The following is an 11516-nucleotide window of genomic DNA, read 5'->3' as shown; positions in this document are numbered from 1 at the left end:
AACTAACATGGTATAATATTATATTTATTCTCCCACCAGCTAAATTCATAAGAGCAGCTACTTGAGCCACCTAAGACATTATGTCATTCAAGAGGTGTTGGAAAGACATTTGGCAACTCAGGAATTGTGCGTACTGATTTAGTGGCATGTGGACTTTGCCAGACTTAATTTAGTGTGACACCAATCTAACTGGGCTGAAACAAGAACCTGTCAGCCTTACCCTGTGAAACCATATACTGTACCTCTTGAGGTTGTGTCAGCTCAGTTGTCTTGACAGACACACACACACACACACACACACACATGATCACCACATCACTGTCTCGGGTTCACCTTGAAATTTAACGAAGAATACAACCACTGAGGAGTCGATCTGGAGACCAAAACGTGGTCTGTTTGTGTGTGGTGGTGGTGGGGGGCTTTCTTAACTATAGTTCAGGGACAAAACTGTCTCCAGAAATGTGCTACATCTCAAAAAACCTGTTTAATGTTTGTGCAAGTTTTTTTCATGCAAATAAGTTTTATTTTAAGTTGGGGTAATTGTCTTGTAGAAGTGGATAAAAAAAAGTAAATAAAATGAGTGTGGCAGACTCATTGAAACCTTTTGATTAGAATAAAATGAGCCAATCATCCACGCTCCCACATCTGCATTTGAAAGCCCACACAAATGTTATCGTTTCATCGCACTCCTTTCTCTCACTCTCTCTTCAGCCTCACACTTTTGTGTCATTTCTGCTTGTGCAACATTCCATAAATGACATGCTGAGAATTGCTCTTTTATTTGTAGAAGGTTTGCTTCACTGCCTCAGGCTCCCTCTAACACACACGCTCACTAGCATGCTGTCATAATAAGGTCAATATGTATTCGTAATAGCTTTGCAGATGCAGTAGATAGTTCTGGAATATGTATCTCCTGTAATTTCTGCAGACTGTGAGGGAGCTTTGATTGGCAGTTTGGCCGAGGGTATGTGAGGTCTGTGAGGCCTACGGTCTCATCACTAATGCATGTTCTGGGCCAGCAGCATGCTTTAACTAAACACACACACACACTCTCTCATCCTATGTGTGGTGGCAGGCTGCCAGTGCACTACTTTACACACTACTTTTGTTGCATTTTAGTGTTTTGTGTATGCTTTTTTCAAGATAAACAGAACATTTTATAAAACTTATTTGAAATAATTTATATTTGTAAAAATGTGTTTAGACTTTATTGTCACTTCTTTATTTGTTCTTGTTGAATAAAGTGTTGCTTTCTTTAAAAACAAAATTAGATATTACAAATAATATATAAATAATATTACTGATTCATATAGCATATATTTGTTCATTAAATGTGCACATGAAACAAAAGCCTGAACCAGGTTTTATTACCTATAATGCATGTATCAGGAAGTAACAAATTCCCATTACAACAAATATAAGTTCCTGTACCGAATATGTTTTTGTTCTTCCCCTGATAATTATATGAACTGGGAAATGTGTCATGTAATTATTTTCAGCAATAAACTAGGTGCAACTATTCATGCATATATTATTGTACTTACCAACACTTTAGCTTTTGCCCAAATAAGTTCTCAGTACAAAACTGCTCTGTAATTTCCAAAAGACACACTAGCTGGACAACACCTCCATTAAGGAAAAAGTTGAGACAAAAATAAATATTCTGCAACCATGTCATTATAGACCAGAAGATATCTTGAGAAAGATATTTTGAGTAATCTCTCACTTTTTTTCTCCCATACATAAGAGGTCAATGCATGGTGAGCAGAACTGTTTGATTACCAGCATTCTTCAAAATATATATTTTGGGGGGGTTCTGCAGAAGAAAGAATATCATACAGGTTTTGAACAAAATGAGGGGCAGTAGTTGATGACTCAAACTTTAAAAAAAACAAAAACAAAGAGAACATGGAAAATGTACTAAGCAGTTTATTTTGGCAGTTTGTGTCTGTGGACAGTTATTAAGGGGAATGGGAATTAATTTACAATTTTCTTCCTTAAAAAAACATCCATGATTAATGAGGGTAATTTCACGCTCAGAGCTTCAATTTCCCCCTCAAATTATATCAGTTCCCCTATGCTTCATCATCAGAACAGATCAGTGCCTTCCAACTCTTACCAAGCCGACAGGCATGTTCCCTCTCACCTGATTTTAAGCGTTACTATTAGGATAGCCTGGTGGCATGAAAAAAGGCCAGAACTGGTCAGAATGTCCCCAAATGGTAATTAAACAATCAGGCCAATGGAAGTTTGAGTGTTATTAAATGGTCTGATGAAGAGATCTTCTCTAGGCCACTGATGCTGTCAATGCCACGTCAAAAATCTGGTCTTCATTAATCAAGCAAAACCACTGACATTTTCATGACTTCCTCTGCTCACTGGAGGAGGAAATGTGGATAGCTGGTATTTAAATGCAAAGCGATCCCGAATGAGGCCAACAAAAACAGAGGCTTGTGAGAACTGTGAACTGTGAGAAACAAAGAACTGTGCTTGCTGTTCTCAAATGTGCAACTCACACAAAAACCTCATGTTTCTACTGATATCTGGTGGCTGGAGCTTTCAAATGTAAAAAAAAAAAACAATGCAAACCCTATTAAATTATCTTGAAAGTAATCCATAAATCTGTGCTGTGTTTTTTGAAGTCATACAATGATGAATTAGACCAAATACTGTATGTTTTAAACCACTGTGACCAATTATCGAGTCAGTAGATTGAACTCAAATCTATTTTTTCTTTTACTAAATCAACTGATCTGATTCAAAAGACAGATTAATTTATGAATGGGACATCAGTACTTCTCAAATATGTTCAGTACCTCACAAAATGCAACTACATTATTTCAGAAGAATATTGAGAATATAGTGGACCATATATGTACCACTTTTATGATAACTTTGATGCATTTTGTCCTCATTCACTCTTATTAAACTGAAGACATTGCTCTGGATATTCCACAAAAGCTGTTCCACAAAAGACAAAAGGGTTAAATGGGTAAACTGGATTACAATTTCCTTTTGTAGGCCTGTAGTTCAGACCCAACTTTCATATTCCCACATGTTCAATGGACATCTTTTATTATTTATGCTTTTAATTAATAATTTAATATTTAGTAATGTGTGATATTATGTCATTGAATTAAGATTGTATATATCCTTTTACACAGTACCACACAGCAGTGAGAACACAATGTGTCTGTTGTGGTGTGTTTATTTATGTGCTGTCAGTTCTCAGCAAGGTAAAAGCTCTCGGCAATAACTCTGTCTCTGTCTTTGCTTGCCAACTGCAAACATCCATCACATTATTATTGAAATACAGCGATTCCCTCCCTCTCTCTTACTCTGTTTATCTCTCTCTCCCTCCGCCTTTTTCTAAAAGGCTGAACAAATTCACAACAGCTGCAGCTGACGCTTAGATCAATATTGTCCCTGAAGAGTCAGTTAACCAAAGGGTTAAACACAACGTCTGTCTTCTCTTTGTTTTTTACACCTTAGACAAGAGGAGATTAACATCTCCACAAACATTTCACAACTGCTCTCTTTTCTTACGTTCTTTCTTTTCTTCCTCAGACTGGACCAAAGTCCAGTTTAGTCCAAAAAATGTTGTCAAACAGTTACAACGAAAAGATGATTCTTACCTAGAATTTTAGATTAATATAAGGAGTTACAAAGACATGACCTCAGTTGTACATAGACTTTTCCAAATGTGTTTGTGTATAAATGAAACACACTCACTGCACAAAGCCAAAGACCCAAAAAACCTGGAATCTTTATTGAAGTTTGCCTAAACATGAGCTGGGACATGTTGACACAATAAAGATAATGACAGGAATGGAAAGCTAACAATATCCAATGCACACAAATGATAGTTGTAGAAAATAGGGAATGTCTTTCTTTGTTCTTTGTCAAACAAGGAATAAAATCATGAAGCAAGCAAGCTAAATATTTGAGCTCCTTCCCTTTTTTTTTTTACCCATCTTTGTTGTTGTTGCCGGGTTTGCATGGAGCGTACACTTAACACACAGTAACATACATAGCAACTCCTCTCTGTCTGTATGCTCAGCCAATATTTACTCTGCTGCCAAACACTGCCACTATTGAGTTTGGCCATTTAAAATACTATTTGATGAGCATTAGAGCTACAGTGGAATAACAGCCCTGCCTGGGGCTGAGCAGAACAGGAAGTGATGTCACAGTGGGTGGGTATCGCTGTATGTCGCTAGCATTTGAATCTTAACTGATTTTGAAACTGATTTTTGTGAAATTTTTAGTTATGTGTTTATGACTGTAAATGACCTAGAAAGTCTTATAACTTTATATTGTAAATGCCTCGAAGGGGATGGAGAATAAACTTGGGAGTGTTTGCATATGATTTTCCACAGACTTGATAACAGTTTATGGCCTTAATGCTTAACAAGAGGAACTGTACAGTCTGGCATTGTTCTTTATTAAAACTGCCATAAATTTGCACAAACACTATAATCAGCCTCTTATCAGCTACTGCAGAGCAATGACCAGGGTAGTGTACACTAGCTGAGATCGTTCTTAGTGTTAATAAAGCTATAACTGCTTTATCTAGTCAGGATAAATGCTGGGATTGAGACCAGTAGATGGTGTGTGTGGGTGTGTGTGTGGGTGAGAGAGAGAGAAAGAGAGAGAGAGAAAGAGTGAGGGAGAGAGACTCCTCTCTGATAGACAGTACTGCCATCTCCTGGAGAGAGTGAATTTAATGGGCTTTCTCTTGATTAATTGTATAAGAAACATCAGGACCAGTTGTGAGATACATCCAGTCGGTCATCCAGGTCAAAGTCTTTTCTTAATTAATAATAAAATAATATGCAGTTAAACATTATATTCCAGCACTTTTCTCCAAGTCCACTACAGTTATTATCCAATTCGTCTGCCGTTGACAGGAACGAATGGACAGTCTTCACTGTGTCCTTATTGAAAAACTCAGCGTGTCTTTTCAGTGTTTCCAACAAGCTTCTGCCAATAAAGGCTGGATAAATATTAGAGTTGGCAGGATGCAGTATACGCAGAACACATCAGGTTGGCACAATGAGAGGCCTCATTGATTGGTTTATGGATTCTTGGGAAAAAAAGTGATGGAGAGAAAAACAGAGAACTAAAAGTGAGGTCTGCTCTCCATTAGAATCCACTAGGTGTTTTGGCAGTGACAGGGTTATTGGAGGAGTCTTCTCAGCCAGCCATTAGCTCTGCAAACCCAGCGCTGTGCAAACAACTTCAAAGAATGTGGCCATCTCCTCCTGGCCCTTTGATGTAAGTATTGATTGAGGTGAGGTAGATAGTAGAATATAAGAGAGCGAGAGAGAAAAACTGTGAGGGGCTCCAGCATGAGGGTCTTCCCTTCTCCACTGAAAACAGCAGCTGGCTGTACTGCAGTGCTGGTGATCAAACAGACCCTGAGATCCCTCTGCCAAATGCACCCCCTCCTCAAACACGTGCTGCACACACACACACACACACACACACACAGAGAGCCATGCTTCATCTGTTAAGTACTATGTAGAGGATGAATTTACTAAAGTAATGCTGCGGAATTACTGTAATTACATGTCTTTTCTGAACTCATAGGAGCATGTTGGAAACCTGAGAATTTTATAAAAGCTTTCACTGATGAAGGTAGTTCTGTAGCTACTTTAAATAATAGTTTTAATTTTAAGAGGTGACTTCAGTTTTGTAAAATATCTATTTTCTGCTATAGTGCAGCCATGGAAACAAATAATTATGATAAGAATTTAAATAGTTACATGTAATCTTGTACAAGATAACTTGTTGCTTTTATTCAAACTACTATCTACCAAAAGTTTGAAGCTGGTAGGAATTTTTTTATTTTTTTTCACTACAATCAATAAAATCAATACATTATATTTTATTTATTTTTTCTGTGATGGGAAAGTTGAATTTTCAGCATCATTACTCCAGTCTTCAGTGTCACATAATTCTTCAGAAATCATTATAATATGCTGATTTGGTGCTCAAGAAGTATATCTTATTCCAGTGTTGAAAACTGTTGAGCTGCTTAATTTTTTTTTATTTTTTTTTTATTTTTTTTTATTTTTTTTTGCAATCATGATGCATATTTTCTTCAAGTCAATGCATTTTTGCTGAATAAAAGTGTTGATTTTAGTATAAATTCTTAAATGAAAGCACACAAACACATGCATTAATTGCAAAAGCTGGGTCATTAATTAAGTACAAGATGAGGTTTGTTATGAGGTTTGGCTACTGAAAATAGTTTTGTCCATTTTGGATGCTGTCTCTCTTTGATATTATGTATATTATAAACATCACTGATGCATCACCGTCAATGCACCGTCAACACCAAAAGCTTCCAAGAGTGTGTTGAACGATGTTCGCTCGTTTCCAAAGCAAAAAGCTCGTATGCATTGCACTTGCTGCCTTATTATACTCTTGCTGTGATAAGCGGCAGCTGGATGCAATAACTGCATAACACTGTGCATTGGCTCATTTAGTTTACACTCAAAGTAGATTGGTCTATCGAAGCAATATCCTAATTCGTCATTCAACGACGTGACGTCGAGAGTGACCGACTGAAAGGGAACCCTCGTGTTATAAGGATAGTTAATCCAAAATGGTCATTCTGCCATAATTTACCCAAACCTGTATGGCTTTCTCTCTTCTGTGGAACCGAAAATATGTTTTGTGTCTGTACAGAGAAAGTCAAAACCAAGTACTGAAGACTGTACTTCTAAAGGACTGCAGAGCTGTCATTTCTGGGTAAACTATCCCTTTGAGAACCTCCCATAGGCTATAAGAGGCCACAGCAGTGCTTGAAGCTCAATTAGATGCTGAACTAGGATCCAAAACAACTAAAATGAGACAAAGGACATGTACAACTTCTTGTTTCCTGAACTTCCTTTTTATCATTCCAGTAAGGATTTTACTGTACATGTGATGTGATTACTTGGAACAGGCTAAAGATATGGGGAGAACCAAGGAAAAATAAAGCGGGAGAAATCAGTGGTATATGATGGCCGTCCTCGACAGAAAGGAACTTGCAAAAATCAGCCAAAAAAGTCTTTTATGCTTCACAATTAATTACCACATTGGACTTACATCACTCTTTGTGTCAGGAAGTCTGACGTCATTTGTCTGAAGTGCAGGGAATTACTATAAACCCTCAACTGTAGGATTGTTTATCCACTGAAATCAGCTAAAGCTTGATGCCAGAAGAAGAAGAAAAAACTCAATAGTTTGTTTCATGGCTGCGTGGGTATTAAAGTAAGCTGAACACTCTTTGGCATAGAGCAGAGTGCAAGATGGGACAGCTCAGCAAACAAAGACAGATTAACACATTTTGAAGCTGTACATGGAAAGCATTTTTGTGTGAAAGATGGATAGCAGCTCTAATCTGTTTGCTGTGAATTGTTGTGCCCTGTCTGCTGCTTAAAACAGGTTAAAGTTCCACTGACGTGGATGTCTGCTAAACCAACCACACAGTGTTATTGTCAAATCATGCATGCAAACACCTTAGCACGATTTAAACGCTGCGAAACCACTTTGTTTGGCCTTCCAAAAGAGGAGATGACTAGAAATCATGTTTATATCATGTTTATAATGGGTTTTAATGTTTATGTCTTGCTGCTGTGGCCGGACAGGGCATCACAATATGTTAAGGGGCGTAAAATTTTTGTCACACGCTTGAGGTATTCGGCCAATCACAACGCACTGGATAGCTGGCCAATCACAGCACACCTCACTTTTCAGACCGATGAGCCTTGTAAAAATCGACAGGTTACAGAAGGCAAGGCATAGTGGAGAAATAATAATGTACAGTATGTGGAAAATAATGTGTTTTTTAACCTTAAACTGCATAAACACATTTCATTACACCAAATGCACAAAAAAATTATTTATTTTTAGCAGCATCATATGACCCTTTTAATTTCATCTGTGCAGAGACAACTTTAAGCCATATGTTGTATAATAAGACACTAACCAGTATCCAGACCTCATATCAAATTCTGAAGTGAGCTGTGTTTGATTACATATTGTTAGATGCTTTCCATTTCTCAAAACTGGGAAAATGTTGAACTCATTTAGAGAATTCACTGTGTGTTTATTCAGCAGAAGGCAATATAAAAATTGCCATGCGAGATTTCATTGTTAGTTTCATTCTGATTAATTTATAACCTCATAAAGCACTAAATCAATTTCATGAATTGCTGTGATATCTAGTTGGGTGTTTTATTTTGCTTAGTACTTTATACCAAATGGAAATGGTGCCAGGTTGTTAAACATTTTATACAGAAGTTTGTTTACTCCATAATTAAACATGACATGTCAATTCACTAAGAGCAACCTCAGAGGGATAAATTCACAAGAATTAGCTAAATTTTTCAAAGGATATGCCAATTGATGCTGCCCATCTTAACAGACTGTATAGCTTGGTATACTGGTATTCATTTTCTGTTTCATAATAAAATATTTTGTGATAATATAATGTAATTAAAGAAAACATGAGACATTTAATTTCCCACTGGTAGTCATCAGAAAATGTTACCCAGTGCAGTTAAATCATTTATTAGATGCTTCATTGGTTGCTGTTTATTTTACCGGAACATTTAGCATAATGATGTTAAATTATTGGGCTGTGTGATATTACATTAATCTGTAATGAAAATTACAATAATAGAAATTATTAGGGAGGCAGAGCTCTGACAAACCATCAGGCAAAATGCAAAGTGTTATTAAAATCAGTAGAGCATTTTATTTAGTGTTGTTAAATTCAACAGGAAAACATTTACTGGGTTTTTTAATTGGTGGAATGATTCCGAAATGAGATGAACGATTTGGAAATTAGGTTGATATATATATATTAATCAAAGAAAAAAAAATGTTTTTTGACAATAAATTTTTTTTTTACCTAAGCATCAAATCGGCATTTCAGAATGATTTCTGAAGGATCATGAGACACTGAAGACTTGAGCATTGGCTGCTGGAAGACTGGAGTAAAAAAAAAATCTAAATTTACCCTCACATCATTCATTTTATTTCTTTTATTTATACTTAGCAGACTGATGAGAGGGAGTGTTCTAATTGAGAGAGCTCACTGGTGTCTCAGAACCTACATCTTCTGCCTTTTCTTTACATATGCTCATATACTCACTCAAATGCTCATGTGCACACGTATGCTTATATACTCACACGTATGCTTATATACTCACTCGTATGCTCATATAATCACTTGTGTGCTAATATACTCACTCGTATGCTCATATTCTCACACGTATGCTCATAATCACATGTATGCTCATATACTCACACGCATGCTCATAAACTCACTTGTATGCTTATATACTCACTCGTATGCTCATATACTCACTCGTATGCTCATATACTCACTCGTATGCTCATTTACTCACACGTTTGCTCATATACTCACTCGTATGCTCATATACTCACTCGTATGCTAATATACTCACTCGTATGCTCATATACTCACTCGTATGCTCATGAACTCACTCGTATGCTCATATACTCACTCGTATGCTCATATACTCACATGTATACTCATATACTCACTCGTATGCTCATATACTCACTCGTATGCTCATATACTCACTCGTATGCTCATATACTCACTCGTATGCTCATAAACTCACTCGTATGCTCATATACTCACTCGTATGCTCATATACTCACATGTATGCTCATATACTCACTCGTATGCTCATATAATTACTCGTATGCTCATATACTCACTCGAATGCTCATATACTCACACTTATGCTCATTTACTCATACGTATGCTCATATACTCACTCGTATGCTCATATATTCATTCGTATGCTCATATACTCACTTGTATGCTCATAAACTCACTCGTATGCTCATATACTCACGCGTATGCTCATATACTCACTCTTATGCTCATATACTCACATGTATGCTCATATACTCACTCGTATGCTAATATACTCACACGTATGCTCATTTACTCATACGTATGCTCATATATTCACTCGTATGCTCATATACTCACACGTATACTCATATAATCACACGTATGCTCATATACTCATATACTCACTCGTATGCTCATATAATCACACGTATGCTCATATACTCAGACGTATGCTCATATAATCACACGTATGCTCATATACTCATATACTAACTCGTATGCTCATATATTCACACGTATGCTCATAATCACATGTATGCTCATATACTCAAACGTATGCTCATTTACTCGCACGTATGCTCATTTACTCATACGTATGCTCATATAATCACACATATGCTCATATACTAACTCGTATGCACATATACTCACACGTACAGTATGCTCATTTACTCACACGTATGCTCATATACTCAATTGTATGCTCATATACTCACTCGTATGCTCATATACTCACTTGTATGCTCATATAATCACACATATGCTCATATACTCACTCGTATGCTCATATACTCACACGTACAGTATGCTCATTTACTCAAACGTATGCTCATATACTCACACTTATGCTCATATACTCACTCGTATGCTCATATACTCACACGTACAGTATGCTCATTTACTCACACATATGTTCATATACTCATATGCTCATATACTCACACTTACAGTATGCTCATTTACTCACACATATGTTCATATACTCACTCATATGCAAATACTCTGGCTTTGAGAGAGCTTTTGACATATTGAGATGTATAGATGTGGGCACTGAGCATGTGGGTAATGCATTTTCCTATTGCATTATTTAGTGTGTGGGACCGTAGTTGAGTTTTAATGTCAGTGAATGCTCTCCTGTGAGTGTTTGAGTCCACAGTGAAAGTTAAGGTCCTGATAGATAATAGCTGGTCGCTCAAATGGTCAGACTTGACAGCGGGTGACCTGCTGCAAAACTCCCTGATGTACACAAACCCACACACTCAAACGCAACCTCAGAAATACACCCCAATAAATTTTTTCCAGAAGTTGCTAGTTTACATTTTTTACACAGCAGTGTAAAAAAATGAGATACTGTTCATCATGTTACAATATTTGTAATTTTGTTGTTGTTGATGTGTGGGTGTGTATGTGCAAAGTCCTTTTAGGCAAGTCATGCCACTCGGCCGCCATCTTGGCAATGCCTCCAGGCAGTTATTTCAGACTAACAAGACCAGGCTGCTATCTAAATGAATGGGCAGAGAGTCAGAACTGCACTTTCACTGGTCACTGGGACATAAAAAACAGCATGTATAGAAACAGCAGTAAAATATTATAAAAATCGCTGAAAATTTTTGATGACTTTGCCCCAAAATAAGCAATGCTTTCCCCCCCACAGGTTATACTTTTACATATGCGCAAGGGTTCCTCAACTGTGCACATACGTCAGTGGAACCAGACGATAGCAGAACTTGATTTTACCAATTGAGACATGTTCCTGGGACAACATCTTTGTTGAGACTCGAACAACATTGTGATTAACCAATCAGATTTGAAGAACAAATTTATAGATTTTGTGAAGTTTACGCTT

The sequence above is a fragment of the Carassius auratus genome, chromosome 32 (assembly GCF_003368295.1).
Source record: "Carassius auratus strain Wakin chromosome 32, ASM336829v1, whole genome shotgun sequence".
Lineage (NCBI taxonomy): Eukaryota > Metazoa > Chordata > Actinopteri > Cypriniformes > Cyprinidae > Carassius > Carassius auratus.
This window is presented reverse-complemented; position numbering follows the sequence as displayed.